The sequence below is a fragment of the Somniosus microcephalus genome, chromosome 7 (genome assembly GCF_052327205.1).
Source record: "Somniosus microcephalus isolate GS21.2 chromosome 7, FLI_Smic_1.0, whole genome shotgun sequence".
NCBI classification, from domain to species: Eukaryota; Metazoa; Chordata; class Chondrichthyes; order Squaliformes; family Somniosidae; genus Somniosus; species Somniosus microcephalus.
In genome coordinates, this window is record NC_140993.1 from 171722581 (window position 1) to 171746681 (window position 24101).

Sequence of the window (24101 nt, forward strand, 5' to 3'; positions counted from 1 at the left end):
TTACCTGAAAAGAGTTCCGCACCTAGTGATGATCCAAGATATATATTTGCCTGGCCCAAAGTAATAATAGAATTCAAAAGTATTTTTGTTTACCACCCTGTGCAGCTTAGTTCTGGAGTATAATTTAAGGCCGACAAAAGTTTTTAAGTGTGTAAATGGAACTTAGCTGTTTTGGCTTTCATACTTAACTGAGAAGAAGCCATTATTTTGTTCAGCCTGTTTGGCTCATGGAAAAACTAACAAATGGTTTCCACAGTGAAATGCAATTCTTGAAGGATGGTAGGGCTGGCGGAGGTTACAGAGATGGCGAGGGCAATGGAGGGATTTGAACACAAAGATGAGAATTTTAAAATCGAGGCATTGGTGAACTGGGAGCCAAAGTAGGTCAGTGAGTAGAGGAGTGATGGATGAATAGGACTTGGGTTTTGGATGAGCTCAAGTGCATGGAGGAGTTTTTCTTCAATTTCTTATACTTTTGCCTGTATTCTTAGCAACTGGATTTATCTAATTCCTTCTTAAGCTCTCACTCGGGTCTTCAAAAGTGGCAGAGCATCACAGCATACCCAGTTTTGTGATTGAAATATCAACCCATTTACTTTACAAAAGATGAACAAGCATTTAAGTAATAGTCAGATATACTATAATTATATATTTACATTAGACATCCTTTCACCTAATTCAAATGGACAAAATAACAAAAAGATTGCAACTTGAAGCTAATCCTTTGTAAATAATTTTTAATTAATACTGTATTTCTTTTTCTAGAATTTCTTATAACTGTAATATACCTAATTAATCCAAACGATTTCTTGGAAATTCAAACCAATTTTTCTTTTTTTCAGGAATTTCTTATTTGAGATTTTCAAACTGATTCTTCGATTTGAATAGAACAACTATTTTCATAACCCAGAAAAACGTTACCAAGATGTTATGAATTTTGAATATCTCACCTCTCAGATTTAAAAAGGAACTGTGTTAATATACAAGACAAACTAATCACACAGCATTGATTAGGTTTGAATTATTCTGCTCTTCAGCTTATAACTGCCAGAACTTGCAACATTGTATTGAAATAAGCTTGGTTCATGAACTTCAGTAATTTTTTTAAACAACTGTAACTGAATTTAAAGGTACAAACACTACATCAAAATTAGATTAAAATACCTCGGCCGCAAAAGTCGGCTCCTTAGTGCCAGTAGGCTGGTTTCGAAAAAAATGGCAACTGCCTTGCTTCCACCAACTTCCGGTGCGTAGAGGGAGGGGAGGAGGGCTCTCAGCAGGAGGCCTTACCCACCTAGGGTCTTCAGGAAGCACTTCTCCTACCTGCACCTAAGCCAGGAGCAGTGTATTCGGCAGCACCGCTTCACCAAGGAGGTGGTCACCTCCAGACCTGCAGCCTCAGAGCAGGGCAATGACGGCTCTGCCAGTGGCCCTGAAGGTGACCGTAGCCCTGAATGTTTTTACCAGCGGATCTTTCCAGGCTGAAACAGGCAACATAGCAAACATCCTGCAGTTCGCCATCCATCGTTGCATTTGGGAGGTCACAGAGGCTCTCTACTCCAGGAGAAGGGACTTCATTATCTTCTCTCTGAACAGAGAAAAGCAAGAGGAGTGCACATATGGCTTTGCCAGGATATTGGGCTTCTCCATGATGCAGGGTGCCATCGATTGCACACGCGTGGCTTTGTGAGCACCGCATATCAATGGTGAGATGTACCGTAACCGCAAAAGGTACCGCTCACTTAATGTGCAGTTAGTGTGTGACCACGCCCATCATGATGGTGAATGCCCGGTACCCTGGCAGCGGTCATGATGCCTTCACCCTGCGCCAGTCCGCTGTGCCAGCAATCTTCCAGCCTCCACGTTGAACCCGTGGCTGCTAGGCGATGAGGGCTATCTGCTCTATACCTGGCTGATGACTACCCTCCACAACCCCACCAATCGGGGCCAGCAATATAATGACAGCCATGCTGCCATGAGGAACCTCATCAAGCAGACCATCGGGGTGCTCAAGCAACGGTTCTGCTGCCTTGAGCGCTTGGGAGGAGCCCTCCAGTACAGGCTGGGGTGGGTGTCCCAATTCGTGGTGGTCTGCTGCATCCTCCACAATTTGGCTATCATGAGGGCGTAGTCATTGCCACCACGGGTTCTGCAACCACCTTGTGAGGAGGAGGAAGAGGAAGAGAGGGGGCAGCCTGCAAATCCCCGTACCGGACGGTCTGTCTGTGAGGGCATCATCAGACGCCGGTTCCCCTGAATGAAACCCCAGATCCCCATTGCTCAACACTTCCCCACCTTTCCATCCCTCTATCACGGAACATCATTGCGCTCTCTTGGCCACAATGCTGAAATGAAAGCCACCACAAAACAAACATTCCAAACATAATTTATGAATGATTGATTCCAAAACTATATAACAAAGTCAACTAAGCACCCTTGTGCATTCCCTTAGTGCCTGTCTGTTGTGTTCCTTTGCCTGTCCTAGTGCTCCTATGAAGTGCTACCCCAGTGGCTGCAGCATGGTTGGTGGAAGGCTGCTGACTTTCAGTGGGAGAGACGGGAAATGGCCTTGGAGGATGACCAAGAGCAGCTCTAGGCCAAGAAGGCCTGGTTCTAGACTGCACCACCTTGGCATGGGCAACCGCAGTCTCGACTGGCTAGCTGACGGGCAATAGCAAGGGCACTGGCAGAGTGGCAGTGGTGCAAGTATGAATGCTGTCATCGTGAGAGTGGACAGAAGGTTCGTGACCCACGGGGCCACTGTCACTCCGCCGGGGTGGTGCCTCAGCAACCCTAGTAATCTGTTGGAGGAACGATTGCTGGACTACTGCAAGACCCTGCAAGCCCCTTTCCACACTTGTAAACGCAGCCACGATGCGTGGCAGATAGCTGAACTTCCACTGCAGCACTCAGACATTGGGTGGCTTCCGCTTGTGCTGCAATGGAAGCTGAGACATTGCCCATCAGACCCTGCATCATGGTTGGGTCCACAAGTGCTCTACTGGAGTTTCCCATCACTTCCATCCTGGAAATCATGGGCTCCAAGTTCTGCACAAAGCCCCGTGTAAATTTGGAGCTGGACTCCTCCATTCTCCTTGACAATGATAACAGGCACCCTGCCAGGCCTGCCAATGCACCAAGCATTTCTGTGTGCATGGCCATCACCCTTCTTCTGAAGGTCGCCCCATGAAAGTCCTCATCTGTGTCCTCTGCAGCAGAACTCGTGTGCGATCTCGCCCTCCGGGGAGCTGGTATTTGCGCTACCCTTTCCCCTTGCCCTACCCTTTCTCCTTGACTGGCTGCAGGCCACTCCTGCCCGGTTACTCACCACTTGCAGATCCCGCCTCTATACTATCTCCTAAAGTACGCACAGTGCCTTTTCTGAACTGGTGCCTGGGAGTGTCAGATCGAGTGATGGTGTCTCTTCTCCAACACTCTCCTCTTGCACAGGCTGGGCCAGTTGGAATTATTGGTTCTCTGAAAGGAGAAAGGTGCAAGGGTAGGGTTGTGGTGAGGGGAGGGGGGAAAGCAAGATGTGCATGCTTACACTATCAGCAGCTTGTAAGTGAGAAGAGATTGTAGGATGAGGGGGAAATGGAATGAGAGAAGGAGGATTTGGTATGTGCATACCGTCATCATCAATGCTTTCAGCCTTGCCGATCACCATGGCCTCAGTGACGGCCCCTCCAATGATATCCAGCACTGTCTCCTCCAGCTGGTTCAGGTTCTGTAGCCATGCCTGCCCCCCGCCAGTTAGCTGCTGCTAGCCCTGGTTATGCGCCACCTCGGCCGGCAAGAGAAATGGAAGTGTGTCAGTGAGTGTAGTGCTATGTGCCTGTCATGGTTGAATAGCTGGCATTGTGTGCAAGGGGTAAGATGTTGGTGTGAGGCTTGCAGCAGTGGTAAGTTTGTGTGGGTGATGTAAAGCTATGATTGTGAGGTATGAGTCATGATGATTGATAGAGATTGTTGGTAGGTGAGTGATGGGGCTGTGGTGTATTGAGTAGTGTGTGAGGCTTGTGGTGCAGTTGGTGGGACATGGCATTTGATGCTGCATTCACTGACCTTGACCACTCATGTGAGGTCATTAAACTTCTGGCGGCACTGCATCCAGGTCTTGGGGAAAGACTGGTGACACTGACCACTCCAGCAATCTGCTCCCACTGCCTTCTTACAGTCAGTCTGGAGGACCTCCTGGCCCCCTGCGGGTAGAAGGCCTGTCTACTCATTTCGATCCCCTGCACTAAGGCCTTCAGTGCTGCATTGGAGAGCAAAGGTGCCCTTTCTCTGCTCTGTTTAACCATAGGTACCTTCCACTTTCCTTTGCTACACTATCAATGAGGTGCTTCTTTCAGAAAGCACCTCCCCTTTAAGAAGTGCAGACTGCGTTTCATACTGCAGGCTACCTTTAAATAGAGATCACACTTCTTACGAAATTGGATCCCCTGCTGAGTGCTGAGCCAACCAGCAGTGTGTTCAGCACTTGGCTCAGCTCTTCAATCATGTTAATTAGCAGGTAGCACGAAATCCCCATGCTGCCTACATTACTTTCAATGGGTGTGGGCAAATTGCGCATCGTGATCCCCGCGCCTGTTTTCGGGACTTATCGAATTTAGTCCCCCTCATTTTTGTCACACCGACCCGTTAGAATTCTTTGAAGAAATGACAGGGTGGATCAATAAAGGAAACACCGCAAATGTGGTTTACACGGAATTTCAAACAGCATTTGATATGGTACCACATAAGAGTCGTATGACAAGTATAAATAAATTATGCGTAATGTGGCCACATGAATAAAGCAAGGGTAGGGGTAAAAGGAAGTTTCTCCGACTGGAAAGATGTGGTGAGTGGTATTCCACAGAGCCACTCTTATTTACTATATATATAAAAGATATGGGGGGAGAAATTCGTGTTCGCCAGGAAAGTGAGTTAACAGCTGCTGAAAATGGCCACAACGCTAATGGGACAAAATTCATCTGGGGGGCTGGAGATTGGTGGTGCAGTGCTTACCTTGCGTGCAATGCCGCCCTGGTGGCGTTAGTGGAGGCATCCGACCTGAAGTTCCGTCCATGAGTGGCATTGCTGCTTCTCATAGCCTCTGAAAGTGAGGCTGTGGAGCGTACAAGGAATTGTGGGCAATGAAAAGGCCTGTGAATTAAAGGGGCCATGCACTCAGAAGTAATACAAATTAAAATCCAGTGAAACAATGCAGTTTTCAGCCCTTTCTGCTTTTCAAAAAAAAATTAACATTAAAACGAAGTACCAAATGTGAATATTCAACTCTTAAAGCTGAATTCCCTTCCTAACCTCAAAAAGTGGGAAAAGTGTTTCAGCACTAACACAAATGGCTCAACAAGCCAGAGAAGGGCAGCACGGTGGCATAGTGGTTAGCACTGTTGCCTCACAGCGCCAGGGACCCGGGTTCGAATCCGGCCTCGGGTGACTGTCTGTGTGGAGTTTGCACGTTCTCCCCGTGTTTGCGTGGGTTTCCTCCGGGTGCTCCGGTTTCCTCCCACAGTCCAAAGATCTGCGGGTTAGGTTGATTGGCTGTGATAAATTGACCCTTAGTGTTAGGGGGATTAAATACGTGGGGTTACGGGGATAGGGTGGGCTATGTGTTGGTATAGGGGTTACGGGGATCGGGTGGGATATGTGTCGGTGCAGGCTTGATGGGCCGAAATGGCCTCTATCTGCACTGTGGGGTTTCTGTGATTTCTGTGATTTGAAGGGGCACCCAGGGTCTCGCATGCAGCACTCCAGCTTTGTGCAGGGGGTCAACACTACAAGAGAGATCCTCTACCTACAGGAGCCAAGAGGCCCTCCAGAAAGAAGGATGTGGGACTACATCACCGAGGCCATCACTGCTAGCAGTGTCGCCCCCCACGACCTGGCTCCAGTGCCCAAAGAAGCTTCATGACCTTCAACCACTGGTCAAGATCAGTGAATGCAACTTCAAAAGCCATGCGTTAAACTCATTCTGGCATGCACCTCATGCTTTCCCACCCTCCCAACTCCACCCTTGTGCCTTCCTCATTTCACACACCCAAGAAATGCAACCTACCCAGCCAGTGGGTGATCAAGAAGAGGGAGAGGAGAGTGAAGAAGAACTAGAAGAAGATTGATTTGACCCTCCCAGCCATCAGCTCCTCAAGGTCAACCAGTAAGGCCATTTGCAGTGTCCCCCACTGAAAGTCAGCAGCCTTTCACCAGCCATGCTGCAGCCACTGGGGTAGCACTGTGTGACATCAGTAGGATAGGCAAAGGCACACACAAGACAGTCACTAAGAGAATGCATAAGGGTGATGAGTTTATTTCTTGATGTCACATTAGATGGATAGATGTATATAGTTGGATTGGAAAGTTTGCTTTGTGGTGGCTTTTATTTCAGCATCGTGGCCAAGAGGACATTGTAATATTCAGTAACAGATGGAAGGTAAGGTGTGGGACCAATGTTGAAAGGGGAATTGGCGTTGTGGTCATTGGGACTACAGACGGATGATTCCATCCCAAATATCCCAGTCACAAAGGGGCTGTCTGTAATGCATCCTTCCATCTGCTCCCTCTTCTTCTGCTTCCTCCTCATCTGCTTCTTCCCCTATGGCTTCCTCCTCTTCTGTATCTTACTCTTCCCTCTGCTGTAAATCTGAAATGACAGCATAAAATGCTGGAAATACTCAGCTGGTCAGGCAGCATCTTGACCTGAGACATGGGGCTCGATTTTGAAGGCCCGAGGAGGCGGGATTTATTAAATCCATGTGTTAATGGAGACACGGAATGCAGGAGTTGGTTTAACAAGTCTTTACTGAATTTAGACAATGGAGAACTGAAACTACAGAAGGCTGCTAGCGCCTTTTTATACAGGGGTGGTCACTGCCAGTACTGCAGTCTGAGACCAGTTATTCTCTTAAAGGTACACATACACAACAATTCCTCCCCTTTTAGATAAACAGTACATAACATTCATTTAACAACTAAATGATAACTAATTACAATCACAATTACGGTTGCTAGATACATTGGTTGAGGTTAATCAATTATAAGCTCAGTCTTTGAGGAGGCTTCCTGATTCTGTCTGGATAACGCCTCTTTGGGGTATCAGGTTCTTCTGGCAAGGTTGAGTCGGGATCAATGTCGTTGTTTGGTTCATCTGCTTCCAATATCACCGATTCTGCGGTAGATGCAATTGGTACATCGGTTTCATTACCAGGTGTATCAGATCGTGGTGTGGAGTTGAAGTTTTCCCGTGACTCTAGAATCTGGTCAGCATGGCATCTTACAATGCTCTCTCCAACGTCCACGGTATACATGAGAGGTCCTTGCCGTGTACAAATCGTTCCTGGCTGCCATTTCTCTGTGCGGTAGTCCCGGGCCAAAACTGGTTGACCTATCTTAAAACTCCTGGTCGGTCTCTCATTCATATTCTGAAACTGCCTGTTCTCCACATCTCTTCTGATGTTTGGCTTAACCAAATCCAAGCGGCATCGTAGTCTTCGATTGAAGAACATCATGGCAGGAGTTTGGTTGGTAACTGCATGTGTTGCATTCCGGTAGGCAAACAAGAAGTTGTCCACCTTGTGTTGTAGGGGTATATCTTCATTACACATTGCCTTGATAGCCTTCTTGAATGTTTGAACAAACCTCTCGGCCAATCCATTAGTGGCTGGATGATATGGGGCAGATGTGTAATGCTTAACACCATTGTTCTTTAAGATCCTCCGGAACTCTTCAGACACAAACTGTGGTCCATTGTCAGAGCAAATCTGTTCAGGCAGCCCATTCCTGGTGAATATGGTTTGTAAGACTGTAATAGTTTTTTCTGTGGTGGTTGAGGACATTTTTATTACCTCTGGCCACTTTGAATGTGCATCCACTGCAATTAAAAACATCGAGTCCATGAAGGGACCAGCAAAATCAATGTGCACCCTTTGCCATGGAGATGAGGGCCACTCCCATGGATGTAGAGGGGCTTGTGGTGGGGCGTTTTGGACCTTCTGGCATCCTGTACAGCTCTTGGTCATCTCTTCGATTTCTCTATCGATTCCCGGCCACCACACAAACGCTCTAGCTAAGTTCTTCATTTTTACCCCTCCCAGATGACCCTCATGAAGCTCATTGAGCACTCTATCCTTCAATTTGGGTGGAATTACTACTCTGGATCCACACATCAAGGTTCCTCTGCACACTGACAGCTATTCTCTTCTCGGTGAGAATGCTGGCAGCAGTGGTTCGCCATGTGCTGGCCATCCCTTCACTGTTAAATCATAGACCCGGGATAGTGTCGGGTCATTTCGTGTTTCCTGTTCTATGTTTGCATTCGTCACCGGGAGACATTCGACTTTGGTCGAGTGGAATATCTCCATTGGATCCACTGCAAGTTCTTCTTCCACCGTCGGCAACGGTAGGCGCGACAATCCATCAACATTCCCATGCTGTTTAGTTCCTTTGTACTCGATGTCATATTGGTGTGCCCCTAGGAAAAGGGACCACCTCTGTAGCCGTTGTGCTGTCATTATCGGTACGCTCTTCTGAGGGTTGAAAAAGGAGACAAGAGGTTGATGATCAGTTATTAGAGTAAATTTTTGACCGTGCAGGTGGTGATTGAACTTCTTCACCCCCCACACTAGGCTGAGGGCCTCTCTGTCAATCTGGCCGTAGTTACGCTCGGCTGAAGTTAACGAGCGTGACTCAAAAGATTTCGGCCTCTCTAAACCATCAAGGAATTCATGTGACAGTACCACCCCAATGCCGTAGGGAGACGCATCACACGCCAGTCTTATCGGTAGTGATGGGTTGTAGTGAGCCAATACTTCTCTTGAAGTGATTAAATCCTTACTCTTCTGAAAGGCCCGCTTACAGTCATTGCTCCATTTCCATGCTACTCCCGTTCGTAGCAGGGCGTTCAGTGGGTGCAGAATTGTGGACAAATTCGGTAAAAACTTATGGTAGTAATTCACCAATCTGAGGAATGACCTCAGTTGCGACACATTTTCAGGCGCTGGGGCCTTAACAACCGCTTCAACTTTGTCAGGGGAGTTATGTAACTCCTCTTCATCAATCACGTGGCCACAATACGATATCTGTTTCTTAAAAAACTCGCACTTGGGGCAGTTGGCTCGTAGAGCCCATGTTCACGTAGTCTAGTGAGCACCTGTTCTAGGTTGTTAAGGTGTTCACTGTCATCTTCACCTGTCACTAGGATGTCGTCCAAGTAACACTGAGTCCCCGGAATCCCTTGCAGGACTTGTTCCATCGCTCTTTGCCATATCGCCGGAGCTGATGCTACTCCGAATACCAGTCGATTATACTGGTAAAGACCTTTGTGAGTGTTTATCATGAGATACTTCCTAGAGGATTCTTCAACCTCCATCTGCAAATATGCTTGCGCTAGGTCAATTTTTGTAAAACGCTTCCCTCCGGATAGTGAGGCGAAGATGTCTTCTATCCTTGGAAGAGGATATTGTACTGTGTGAAGGACTGGGTTCACTGTCACCTTGAAGTCCCCACAGATGCGAACCTTCCTTGGCTCCTCAGACTTATTGTTTAACGTTTTCTTCATGACAGGAACGATGGGTGTCGCCCACTCGCTCCAGTCTACCTTAGATAACACGCCTGCATTCTCCAGATTCTCCAGCTCTGCCTCGACGGCTGGGCGAATTGCATATGGTACCGGCCTTGCTTTGAAAAACTTGGGAATTGCATTCTCCTCTATTTTTATCGAGGCGGTTACGCCTTTAAGAGTGCCCAGTTCTTGTTGAAATACCTCTTTGGCGTCAGCTAAGATTGTTGACAATCGTCCAGGAGTGACGTCGTCATCCTTTTTACCAGCCACCGTCAGTGCCTGAATGGAGTGCCAGTCTAAACTTATCTTTCTGATCCATTCACGTCCCAATAACGGTGGTCCACCATCTTGCAGAATGTAGAGATACAATTTCCGTATTTTCTTGCCGTTGTATTTGACAGGCACCCTTATTTTTCCTCTGGGGTATACTTTTTGCCCCGTATACGTCCTCAAGACAATGGATGTCTCTCTCAAGGGTATGTGTGAGAATAGCCGCTCGTAGTCTCGTCGATTCATGACGGTTAGAGCTGATCCTGTATCCAATTCCATTTTGACTTGAGACGCTGCTATCGTGAGGGTGACCCACATGGTTCGGTGATCCTCTTTTGCGATTACATTGTGAAGTTTGAGACAGCTTAGTCTCTTGTTCCCGGATTCACTATCGCTCATCTGGTCTTCGGAACTACTGTCCGTCATCTTTTGTACTTTCCTTTACGGTTCCTTAGTAGCCTTTTTATTGTCGTTGGTCTTCTTCTCAGACCTGCAAACTCGTGCAATGTGTCCCATCTTTCCGCATTGCCTGCATATTTTGTCCTTGAACCAGCAGTCCTTCTGGTCATGGTTTGTTCTGCCGCAGCAATAGCATTTTGCAAATCCCCGTGTCATTTCGTGGGTGCCGTATTCCTGTGGTTTTTGTTGTATTTCCGCAGCTCCCCTTGCTGCTGCTTTGTACGATACTGCCACGCTGAAAGCCTTATCTAGCGTCAGCTCTTTCTCTGAGAGTAACCTCTTCTGGGTTCCTTCACTCAGGAGTCCACAGACAAATTTGTCCCGTAAGGTATCTGCCAGTCCTGCTCCGAACTGGCAGTGCTTTGATAGCTTGCGTAGTTCCGTAAGGTAATCAGCATTGCTCTCATTTTTATGCTGATTTCTCCTGTGGAATTTAAATCTTTCTGCTATCAGCAGCGGTGTAGGATTTAGGTGTTCCTGTAGGATAGCAACAATTTCGTTAAAACTCTTCGCCTTCGGTTTGGCTGGAGTAATCAGGTCCCGCAATAGGCCATACGTTCTTGCGCCCATTAAATTTAGCAATACTGATGTCTTTTTCTCCTCGGCTATTTCGTTTGCCTCGCAATATACCTCGACTCTTTCCACATACGTGGTCCAGTCTTCTATTGCATTATCGAAGGCAGTGATATCACCAGTCTTTGGCATCTTGAAAATCTAAGATGGCGCCTCCCGCGCTTTGCCTTCGTCCCTGATTTAAGAAAATGGCGCCTCCCGCGCTTTTCCTCCTTCCCCACCGAGTTAAGATGGTGCCGCCCGCGCTTTCCCGCCGCTGCCGCTGCTGTCAACGCCGCTCTCCGCGGTCTTTTTATTTTTAACCGTTCCTGTCGTGGAGCGGACCCTCTGGGACACTTTCCTCCCTCTTGTTAGGTCCGAACGCTGCCCGGCTGCGAAGCACCGGCCGCGCCCTGTGTGCTCCACCCTCTCTCTCTCTCTGCTTCCCGACTCGCTGCCCGGCCCTGTTGCAGAGCCACCCGATCGAGCTCTAGCCCGCCGCAGCCCTGGAAGGATCAGTGCACTACCTGCCACCAGCCCGATTGGCTAGGAAACCACAGACTAGAGACCAAGCCTGGCTCTCGACAGTCTCTCCTGCACTTTTCAAGTCGATGATGTGGAGGGCGGTTGCCCACGGTCGACGCCCGTTTCTCGAGTTTCTGTGGATTATTTTTTTATTTTTCTCTCTTCTGGCTTCGACCGTCAATAACGTCGTCTGAGGTGCTGCCGAGTTGCAGGTAAGTTAGTTTCTTACTCGTCGCCAGTATTACATCCGTGTGTTAATGGAGACACGGAATGCAGGACTTGGTTTAACAAGTCTTTACTGAATGGAGACAATGGAGAACTGGAACTACAGAAGGCTGCTAGCGCCTTTTTATACAGGGGTGGTCACTGCCGGTACTGCAGTCTGAGACCAGTTATTCTCTTAAAGGTACACATACACAACAGGATTGGAGACATGTGAGGTGGTAAAATCGCAAAAAATGGCAGGCGGACCCGATCCGCCTCCATCCTGCCTCCGAGCAATTTTCCCAAATGACTGTTTTCTGACCCGCTTTCCATCCCGATTCCAAGAGGCGGGATAGGCCCTTAAGGACGTTAACAACCACTTAGTTGGCTCTATAATCAGAGGCCTTTATGATTTTAACACTTTTCCCACGAGCTGCACATCTCCTCTGGAAGATGCCAGTGAATCCTAGTGGCCTCACAAGTGGATTGCTTACTAACAGCTGCAGCTCCACCATTAAAAAGGAGATTTCAGCAATCTTCATTTGCAGGTGGCAGAACTTTGTTGTCTCAGGTCTGGGGGAACTTTTAGCAGGCATACTCATTGTGGTGGAAGTTTGGAGCCTGACACCCATCTCCAGTGTGACCTCCTGGGAAACCCCTCTCTGCACCTTGAATGAGCGCTTCCTCAACTGAGATATAGACCTGAAGAATGAGAACCATTTATTCCCTTTCCTCCTGGACATCAGATTCAGACGAAGACCAGCCGCGGCAGCAGCAGAACCCTGAACAACAGCAGCACCAACTGCAGGAGCAACAGCAGGAGCTCCAAGCTGCTGCTCACCCACCTGAAGCTGCACAGGCCAGAAGGCGCCAGCACATGGAAGCACGTCGGCGCAGGAGATACCCCCAAAACAGGGTGTACAGACAGAGGATCAGCTACCTCAACATGACTGAGCAGCAGTGCCAAAGGAGGCTCAGACTTTCGCGAGAGGTAGTGGGTGACATCTGCGCAATGCTGCAGCAAGACCTGGAGCCCAGAGGAGCAGGTGGACACCCCTTACCAGTAGCCGTCAAAGTCACCACCGCACTCAATTTTTTTGCTTCAGGCTCCTTCCAGGGATCAACAGCAGACATCAGCGGCATCTCCCAGGCGGCCGCACACACTTGCATCACGCAGGTAACCGATGCCCTCTGCCATCGCACACAATTACATCAATTTCTCCAAGGATCAAGCCAGTGTAACTGTGCGTGCGGTTGGGTTTGACAATCTGGCAGGCTTTCCAAGGGTGCAGGGCGTCGTAGACTGCACACATGTGGCCCTTAAGGCACCCCATCACAATCCAGGTATTTTTGTCAACCGCAAGGGCTTCCACTCACTCAACGTACAGCTGGCGTGTGACTACAAGAAGGAAATTTTTCATGTTTGCGCCAAGTAACCTGGCAGTTGCCATGACTCCTTCATCCTGCGCCAGTCTAGTGTGCCTCCGCTCTTCAGTCCGCCAGACCGACTTTTCGGATGGCTACTTGGAGACAAGGGCTATCTCCTGAAGATGTTGCTAATGACGCCGTTGAGGAGCCCATCCAACTAAGCTGAGGAGCGCTACAACTCCAGCCGCATTTCCACCAGATCCATAATCGAGCAAACTATTGGCTTGCTGAAGATGCGCTTCAGATGCCTTGATAGATCAGGTGGAGCCCTGCAGTACTCAGCAGCCAGGGTCTCCAGAATGATCGTGGTCTGCTGTGCACTTCACAATATGGCACAGCATCGTGGCTTGCAGATGCCTGAGGAACAAGTGGCTCATCACATAGCCTCCTCAGATGAGGAGGAGGAGGAGGAGGAGGAGAGCGAAAACGAACAGCTTGCAGAGGCGCATCAACCAGCGGCAGCAGCATGCGAGCACATTGCTGTCCAGAATGCAAGGGACGCACTCATCTTGGCCAGATTTGCTTAGCCTAGCCATTCAAGCACTTTTCCCTCGCAGCTTCTTACCAGAGCATCGACAATGGCCAAGAACCTACAGATTCCTATCACTATGACCACCATACTGACAATTGCAAGTCACCCTAAACCCTCAATGTGGAAGTCCCATTCGCGAAATGACACAGGCCACAACTTCAACAGTTTGCCAGCAGAAATTTTTATCACAACAAGCAAATGATAGCTTTTCAAAAATAAACACAACATGACACCCACGTGACTACCCTTGTGACTACTTGTGCATTATCTGGGCTACTGAGGGTGGCTCTCCTCCTGTTATGGCTCTTTCCCTCTTATCGTGGGCTCTCTTTTCCTGCAATGAGGGACACAAGTGGAGTTTGAGTGCGAATGAAGGAGTGAGTGTAGAGAATCCATAGCATAGATACTTAGAAGGATACAAAGGACCCTCCCTGTGTGTTGAAAGTTGTTGTTGTCATGGCATCACAGTGATAGGGAGTGTGAGGGTTGCCTGGTCGAATAGTTAAGTGAATGTGACCTTAGAGAGAGAGGGAATGGGTAAGGGTGCAGGCACGTAAGTGTCAAGTGGGATGTGGAGGAAGAGGTTAGCAAAGCAGAGTGCTGGTGAGGAGAGGCGACGGGGATCAGATTGAGGGGGATGGGAAAGTCATACTCACTTTTCCTGTGCGGAGAAGATCATGAAACCTCTTCCTGCATTGTAGCCAGGTTCTGAAGCTCAGCGAGATGGAGTTGACCTCTTGGGCCACTTGTAGCCACACAGCTTTTGTCTAATGGGGTGGCTTTTTTCTCCCTGAGGAAGGGAACAGCACCTCCTTATTGCTGCTGGCTCTGTGCACCAGAGCTTGGAGGGAGGGCTCATCAAATCAAAGAGCAGACTTTTGCTTGATCGTGGACATTTTCGGGAAATCAACTCCCCCTTCATACAATTTGCAGAGCCTTTGCAGTCTCCAGAAGAAGCAAGGCTGCTTGCAGGTCTGAAATCCAGCAGCATTGATGATGTCATTGTAGTGTATGTACCTTGAAGAAGGAACTATATTCTGCAGCCCCTGTATACTGCAGTACCAGTAATGACCACCCCAGTATATAAGCCTGTGAAGTAACTTTGTATAGTAGTTCCAGTTTTGTCTCCATTCAGTAAACACCTGTTATAACCAACTTCTGCAGTCCGTGTCTCAATTACACACGGATGTTACATTGGCGATGAACAGATCCGAACTTACCTACAGTTCTGCACCACCTCACGGGGATCCATCCCTGAAGCGAATTTATTAGAGGTCGAAGCCAGAAGGAAGAAATCCGAAAAGAAAAAAAAACAAACAGAAGAAACGGGCGTCGACCGTGGGCAACCGCCCTCTGATTCATCGAATTCGAAGATTTGCAGGAGAGGCTGTCGAGAGCTGGGCTTGGTTATCCAGTCTATGGTGTTCCAGCTAATCGGGCTGGTGGCAGGTAGTACACTGATCCTTCCTGGGCTGCGGCGGGCTAGAGCTCGATCGGGTGGCTTTTCAATGGGGCCGAACAGCGTTGTCGGGAAGAGGAGAGAGAGAGAGAGGGTGGAGCACACAGGGCGCGGCCGGTGCTACGAAGCCGGGCAGCGTACAGACCCGAGAAGAGGGAGGGAAGTGTCCCATAGGGTCTGCTCTGACGACGGGAACAGTAATTAAAATAAAAGAAATTAGAAGCGCAGAAAGCCGCGAGGAGCTGCAGTTTGCCACGGGGGCCGCGGAGAGCGGTGTTGGCAGCAGCACGGGGGGAAGTGCGCGAAGACCATAGGGCGTTGCCATCAAGGCATAAAAACACCAGCAACAGCGCTGGCAGCAGCGGAAAAGACAGAAAGCGCGGGAGGCGCCATCTTAATCCAGCGGGGAAGAAGGCAAAGCGCGGGAGGCGCCATTTTGTTCAATCAGGGAAGAAGGCAAAGCGCGGGAGGCGCCATCTTAGATCTCCAAGATGCCGAAGACTGGCAATATCACTGCCTTCGATAATGCAATAGAAGACTGGACCACGTATGTGGAAAGAGTCGAAGTATATTGCAAGGCAAATGAAGTAGCCGATGAGAAAAAGGCATCGGTACTACTAAACTTAATGGGCGCAAGAACGTACGGCCTATTGCGGCACCTGATCAATCCAGTCAAACCGATGGAGAAGAGTTTTAATGAAATTGTTCATATCCTACAGGAACACCTAAATCCTACACCGCTGCTGATAGCAGAAAGATTTAAATTCCACAAGAGAAATCAGCATAAAGATGAGAGCAATGCTTATTACCTTACGGAACTACACAAGCTATCAAAGCACTGGCAGATACCCTACGGGACAAATTTGTCTGTGGACTCCTGAGTGAAGGAACCCAGAAGAGGTTACTCTCAGAGAAAGAGCTGACGCTAGATAAGGCTTTCAGCGTGGCATATCGTACGAAGCAGCAGCAAGGGGAGCTGCGGCAATACATCAAAAGCCACAGGAATATGGCACCCATGAAATGACACGGGGATTTGAAAAATGTTATTGCTGCGGCAGAACAACCCATGACCAGAAGGACTGCTGGTCTAAGGACAAAACATGCAGGCAATGCGGAAAGATGGGACACATTGCACGAGTTTGCAGGTCCGGGAAGAAGACTAACGACAACAAAAAGACTACTAAGGAAAAGTACAGGAAAGTACAAAAGATGACGGACAGTAGTTCCGAAGACCAGAAGAGCGATAGTGAATCCGGGAACAAGAGACTAAGCTGTCTCAAACTACACAATGTAATCACAAAAGAGGATCACCGAACCATTTGGGTCACCCTCATGATAGCAGGGTCCCAAGTCAAAATGGAATTGGATACAGGATCAGCTCTGACCGTCATGAATCGACGAGACTACGAGCGGCTATTCTCACACATACCCTTGAAAGACACATCCATTGTCTTGAAGACATATACGGGGCAGAAAGTATACCCCAGAGGGAAAATAAGGGTGCCTGTCGAATACAACAGCAAGGAAATACAGAAATTGTATCTGTACATACTGCAAGATGGTGGACCACCATTATTGGGACGTGAATGGATCAGAAAGATAAGTTTAGACTGGCACTCCATTCAGGCACTGACTGTGGCTGGTAAAAAAGATGACGATGTCACACCTGGACGATTGTCAAAAAATCTTGGCTAACGCTAAAGAGGTATTTCAACAAGAACTGGGAACTCTTAAAGGCGTAACCGCCTCGATAAAAATAGAAGTGAATGCAATTCCCAAGTTTTTCAAAGCAAGACCGGTACCGTATGCAATTTGCCCAGCCGTCGAGGCAGAGCTGGAGAATCTGGAGAATGCAGGCGTGTTAACTAAGGTAGACTGGAGCGATTGGGCGACACCCATCATTCCTGTCATGAAGAAAACGTTAAACAATAAGTCTGAGGAGCCACGGAAGGTTCGTATCTGTGGGGGCTTCAAGGTGACTGTGAACCCAGTCCTTCACACAGTACAGTATCCTCTTCCGAGAATAGAAGATATTTTCGCCTCACTATCTGGAGGGAAACGTTTTACAAAAATTGACCTAGCGCAAACATATTTGCAGATGGAGGTTGAAGAATCCTCTAGGAAATACCTCACGATAAACACTCACAAAAGTCTTTACCAGTATAATCGACTGGTATTCGGAGTTGCATCAACTCCGGCTATATGGCAAAGAGCGATGGAACAAGCCCTGCAAGGGATTCTTGGGACTCAGTGTTACTTGGACGACATCCTAGTGACAGGTGAAAATGACAGTGAACACCTTGCCAACCTAGAGCAGGTGCTCACTAGATTAAGAGAACATGGGCTACGGGCCAATCGCCCCAAGTGCGAGTTTTTTAAGAAACAAATATTGTATTGTGGCCACGTGATTGATGAAGAGGGGTTACATAAGTCCCCTAACAAAATTGAAGCGGTAGTTAAGGTTCCAGCGCCTGAAAATGTGTCGCAACTGAGGTCATTCCTCGGATTGGTGAATTACTACCATAAGTTTTTGCCGAATTTGTCCACAATTCTGCACCCACTGAACGCCCTGCTACAAACTGGAGTAGCATGGAAATGGAGCGATGAATGTAGGCGGGCCTTTCAGAAGTGTAAAGGCCTGATCACTTCAAGAGAAGTATTGGCTCACTACAACCCATCACTACCGATAAGACTGGCGTGTGATGCGTCTCCCTACGGCGTTGGAGCGGTACTGTCTCATAAATCCCTTGATGGTTCAGAGAGGCCGATAGCTTTTGCGTCACGCTCGTTAACTGCAGCAGAGCGTAACTACGCCCAGATTGACAGAGAGGCCCTCAGCCTGGTGTGGGGGGTGAAGAAGTTCAATCACTACCTGCACGGACAGAAATTTACTCTACTAACTGATCATCAACCTCTTGTCTCCATTTTCAACCCTAAGGAGGGCGTCCCGATAATGACAGCACAACAGCTACAGAGGTGGTCCCTTTTCCTAGGGGCACACCAATATGACATCGAGTACAAAGGAACTAAACAGCATGGATTGTCGCGCCTACCGTTGCCGACGGTGGAAGAAGCACCTGCAGTGGATCCTGTGGAGATATTCCACTCGACCATCATCGAATGTCTACCTGTGACGAATGCAAACATAGAAAAGGAAACACGAAATGACCCGACACTCTCCAGGGTCTATGATTTAATGGTGAAGGGATGGCCAGCACATGGCGAACCACTGTTGCCAGCATTCTCGCCGAGAAGAGAACAGCTGTCAGTGTGCCGAGGAACCTTGATGTGTGGATCCAGATTAGTAATTCCACCCAAATTGAAGGATAGAGTGCTCAATGAGCTTCATGAGGGTCATCTGGGAGGGGTAAAAATGAAGAACTTAGCCAGAGCGTTTGTGTGGTGGCCGGGAATCGATAGAGAAATCAAAGAGGTGACCAAGAGCTGTACAGGATGCCAGAAGGTCCAAAACACCCCACCACAAGCCCCTCTACATCCATGGGAGTGGCCCTCATCTCCATGGCAAAGGGTACACATTGATTTTGCTGGTCCATTTATGGACTCGATGTTTTTAATTGCGGTGGATGCACATTGAAAGTGGCCAGAGGTAATAAAAATGTCCTCAACCACCACAGAAAAAACTATCACAGTCTTACGAACCATATTCGCCAGAAATGGGCTGCCTGAACAGATTTGCTCCGACAATGGACCACAGTTTGTGTCTGAAGAGTTCCGGAGGTTCTTAAAGAACAATGGTGTTAAGCATTACACATCCGCCCCATATCATCCAGCCACCAATGGATTGGCTGAGAGGTTCGTTCAAACATTCAAGAAGGCTATCAAGGCAATGTGTAATGAAGACATACCCCTACAACACAAGGTGGATAACTTCTTGTTTGCCTATCGGAATGCGACACATGCGGTTACCAACCAAACTCCAGCCATGATGTTCTTCAATCGAGGACTAAGATGCCGCTTGGATTTGGTTAAGCCAAACATCAGAAGAGATGTGGAGAACAGGCAGTTTCAGAATATGAATGAAAGGCCAACCAGGAGTTTCAAGATAGGTCAACCAGTTTTGGCCCGGGACTACCGCACAGAGAAATGGCAGCCAGGAACGATCTGCACACAGCAAGGACCTCTAATGTATACCGTGGACATTGGAGAGAGCATTGTAAGACGCCATGCTGACCAGATTCTAGAGTCACTGGAAAACGTCAAATCTACATCACGATCCTATACACCTGGTGATGAAACCGAAGTACCAATTGCATCTACCTCAGAATCGGTGATATTGGAAGCAGACGAACCAAACAACGACGTTGATCCCGAATCAACTTTGCCAGAAGAACCTGATACCCCAAAGAAGCGTTATCCGGACAGAATCAGGAAGCCTCCTCAAAGACTGAATTTATAATTGATTAACTTCAGCTAATGTATATAGCAACTGTAATTGTAAATATGTTATTTAATTATTAATCGAATGTTATGTACTGTTTAGCTAAAAGGGGAGGAATTGTAGTGTATGTACCTTGAAAAGGAACTATATTCTGCAGCCCCTGTATACTGCAGTACCAGTAGTGACCACCCCGGTATATAAGCCTGTGGAGTAACTTTGTATAGTAGTTCCAGTTTTGTCTCCATTCAGTAAACACCTGTTATAACCAACTTCTGCAGTCCGTGTCTCAATTACACACGGACGTTACAGTCATCAGAGGCGACTTTCTGTATGAAAAGACTTATTGGGCCAGGGGTTCCCACACGCAGGAAATCAATTGCCCAATTAGGGGAAAATCCCACTTTTTCAGCACTTCACTTAGGAGTCGAGGTCCTGACACGATTTCCAACTGATACGCCCCAGCCCGCCCACACTGACAAAATCCAGCCCATGAACTCTGTTATTCCCTCCACGGATGTTGCCTGACCTGCTGGGCATTTGCAGCATCTTCTGTCTTCTCAAAGGCCTTTATTTACCACCCAAGCCCTTGCAAGCATCCAACAGCACTCCCTATACACTTAAAAACTTTTCACATCTATTACAGCAAACCACTACAATTAACTTTTTTAAAAACAGTGCAAAAACTTAAATACAAACTTACTTGAAAGATGTGTGTGTTCCTTTAAGAGGTGCTGACATCGCCATTGTCAGCCTGCTTGCATGCTGGGCTAACCTGGCATGCTTAGGACCCAGCGCTGAATTCAGCGTTAGAGTCCAAGTTCACGTTTGTGACATCAAGTCAGTGTTGCACACCGATTGACATCACAAAGCCACATTTTGTCCAGCATGGCGCTGCCAGTTACCGGCAGCGCAAAGGTAAGGACCAAAACAGCAGCCGGCGCAGGATCCATCAGCAGCTGGCAGAAAAGCGGCGGCCGGTGTTTTAGTGACGCTACAGAGTGGCGCTCAGGCCACGAATTTCTAGCCCAAGGACTTAGGAATTGAGGGAACACTATCAAAGTTTGCTAATGATACAGGACTGGGGATACAGATAATTGTGCTGAGGATTGTAAAAATCTGCAGGAGGGTATAGATAGGCTAGGAGGAGTGTCAGATAGTGCAGTCCAGTGTAGAAAAAATTGCAGTAGTACATTTTGAAGCTTAATGAAATGAAAGGAATGCATTTTAAATTGTAATATTTTAAATAGAGTAGAGAGACCTTGGTTTGCAGATACCTATTAAAGCTAGATAAGACCATAATAAATTTGTATCTGAAGGCCTAGGATACAAAAACACAAAGGTATTGTTGAACTTGTTCAGGATCTTAGTTATTTCACAGTTGGATCATTGCATTACATTTTGGCCACCCCATTGTAGGAAGGATATAAAAGAAATGGAAAAGGTGTAACAGATTCAACAGCATGTTGCCAGAGCTGAGAGATTGCAGGTATGAAGAGAGATGCAAGTTGCTAGGTCTTATTTTCACTAGAGCAGAAGAAATTAATAGGCAACCCTAATATAGGTATTCAAGATTATGAAGGGTTATGGGCATATAACTAGGAATAGAATGTTTCCATTGGTTGACGAGAAAGTAACAAGAATTTAAGACAATCACAAAAAAAAATTTAAGGGAAAGTTGGAAAAAAAATCTTTACACAAAGGGTGGTTCGAATGGAATTCTCTGTCACGAACTGTTACTGAAGCAGGGTCCATAAATTCCATAAATTCTCCTAAAAGGGAATAAAAAAGGAAAATACTTGAAAAAGAAAAATATTAACAGATTTTTAGGGGCGGCTGCATTTGTGGGATGAGACTGGCTGGTTCATGTGGAGAAAAACACCAGCGTAGACTTGATGGGATAAATGGCCAGTTTCTGTGTTTTAACATTCTTCTGGTTACTGCTCCTATTCAAAATGATTGTCTATATTTAATTCATGACCAAAGTATTTCATGGTATCCTTAGATCCAAAATTACTTTTCTAAGAACAGACAACACACTGTTACAAAGTGCTTGTTCCCACTTTACAGAGGTCAAACTAGAAGGACCAGGGGTAGCGGAGGGGGATACGTTAACTCTATAGGCTGGATTTTGTCAATGGGGACGTGATGGAGGCGGGGCTCCCACTTTTTGGGTTGTAGTCCCGCCTCCATCGAATTGTGACCAACCCATGCGATTTTCCCTTGATTGACCTTGTTGGGCCCGCCCAGCGGGCTCAGCAGGCCAATTAAGGGACACCCGGTTACAGGTGACATCACAGATTTACATTTCATCTGTCAAGAGCTTTTGACAGATGCAATATCAGCGTTTGACAGCTCTGTGAAGCTGTCAAACACTGACAACCTGACTTCTAACTTGAGTCCTTCTCCACAGACTCAGTTAGAAATCTCTCCAGAACAGAAAGCAGAATGCTGCATCCTTTGACAGCTTGCGGCCATTCTGCTTTCTGTGCCGGTGAGATGAGGGACTCCCGAGACCTGAAGGAAGGAAGCCTGCATTAGTAAGTAAAGGTAAGTAAAACTTATTTAAACACTTTACACACACCAAACACACTTACCTCTGCACTCATGCACCCATCGCTTACCTGAACACCGGACATCTCGAACCCTCCAAGCCCTTCAGCCCGACGGTCCACCTCTCTAACTTGGCGTGGTTTGGGGCCGTCAGGTAGCCCACACTTCAGGGCTAAAAATAGGGATTAGGCTAAAAACTGCCTGTTAACTACCTGTTAACAGGCAGTTAATTGGCACTAATCCCCTTCCCACCTCGGGGAGGCAGCTCCCAACACAGGTCGGGTACCTGCCTCCTGGGAAACGGGCATGGAGGCGGGATGGGGGCGGGAAGGGTTCGTGCCCCCCACCTCCAAACCCGCCTCCACGGGGCTTGGAAATTCGAGCCCATAATCTCAAAGCAGCAAAGATTTTGGACCTGCCCCTGCAGTGCATTGCACTAGGAATGTCTGACATTTTTGCATGCTTGCCTTAGTTTGGTGAGCTTTTTCATTATTGAGCAGGCTGCTAGATGGAATACCAGATTGAAAAAAGGTGTTTAATTTCTCAGTTGGATAGAACTGAAACTCAATTCAGTTGAATTACACATTCATCCTGCCAATTATGAAGTAGCATTAATTGTAGTTAGAGAAAAGGCTGTAGTACAAGGTAGCAAACAACCTGGAAAAGGAAGATGGGAAAGAAAAAAATGAAACAATTGCTCAACATTATTTACAGTAGGCTCAATGTTATTCAAAAAAAGAAAAGAATGATCGAATGGGAATTAATTTAATTAATAAAATTATACTAGAAGATAAACATAAGTTGATCTAAAGAAGAAAGCAAATTTATCAAAGATAATGTTACAAAGATTTTGAAAGGCATCTTTCTTAGCTGCTGTGGAATCCTTTTATAACTAGGGCCCTATTCAATTTGTAAAATTAAAATAGAAAAATCAAAGGATAATAAGTAAAGGCAGGATTTTAGAACTTGCTGTGAAAAGATTAAAGCTTACTATGTGCAGCTTAAACAATCCGCAATTGTCAGGGTTGAACCTGGTCACCTTCTGAAAACAAATTCCAGCGGTATAACATTTTTCTTTTGCAATAACAAAGAAACTCAAGTGACAGCCATCCTCATGTATATTAATGATGATATTTAAAAATAATTTGCCATTCCTACTCAATCAAAAACAAAGGTGTCAATCAGTTGATATTATATAAACAATATGGGCTAGAAATTTGACTCCGTAGCACCCGATTTTTCGGCGCTACTGATGCTGTTTTGTGATGAAAATAGCGTCCGTGCCATGTGCGCACATTTCTGGTGCGGGCCGTGCCAGACGTCATCTTGGTGCGGGCCGTGCCAGATGTCATCTTGGTGAGGGCGGTAGAGTGGGCATTAGGAGCATGCGCCAGAAGTATGTTGAGTAGGCAAATTGTGATGTTAATCAGCGCGCAACGCTGATTTGACGCCAGCGCTGCCATTTTCGTCCTCAACGCTGGAACTAACGCTGAACATGCGCTTAGCAGCAGCACAGACCTCCCACCAGCAATATTTAAAGGGATCAGCAACCACTCTAAGGTTAGCTGCTAATTAATTTCTACTGGCTCTATGTAAGTTTGTGGAAGTGTTTGGAGCTTTCTAGAGTTGTTTAAATATGGTGAGGTGACAGGGAGTGGTGCTGCATGTGGAAAAGGCCTTGGTTCTGGCTTCAAGGATTCTGGTCTGACCACTTGTTCCCAGTCATGGATGCTCTAGTTGTCATCCCCCTTGGCCTGCAGCATGACAGGGAGATGGAACAGAGGCTGCAAAGAAGAGGACAAGCTGCTCGCAGAGGGAGGAGGAGGAGGGGGAGAAAGGCTCTCAGAAGGAGCCCCCCGAGTGGATCTGGAGATTGGCATCATGCTCCTTTTGGTCATGACCAGCAATGGTGATATTATCCAGATATGGAAAAGTGTCCGTTAAGTTCTCCTGTTTGACTAGGCTATCCATTGCCCGTTGAAAGATGGCCACCCCACTGGTGACCCCAAATGGAAGGCGACAAAACTGGTAAAGCCGACCATTGGCCTCAAAGGCCGTATACTTTTTGTCAGAGTCCTTTAACGGTACTTGATGATATGCGCTCTTTAAATCAAAAGTTGAAAATACCTTGTAGTTGGCAAGGTTATTGACCATGTCATCGATG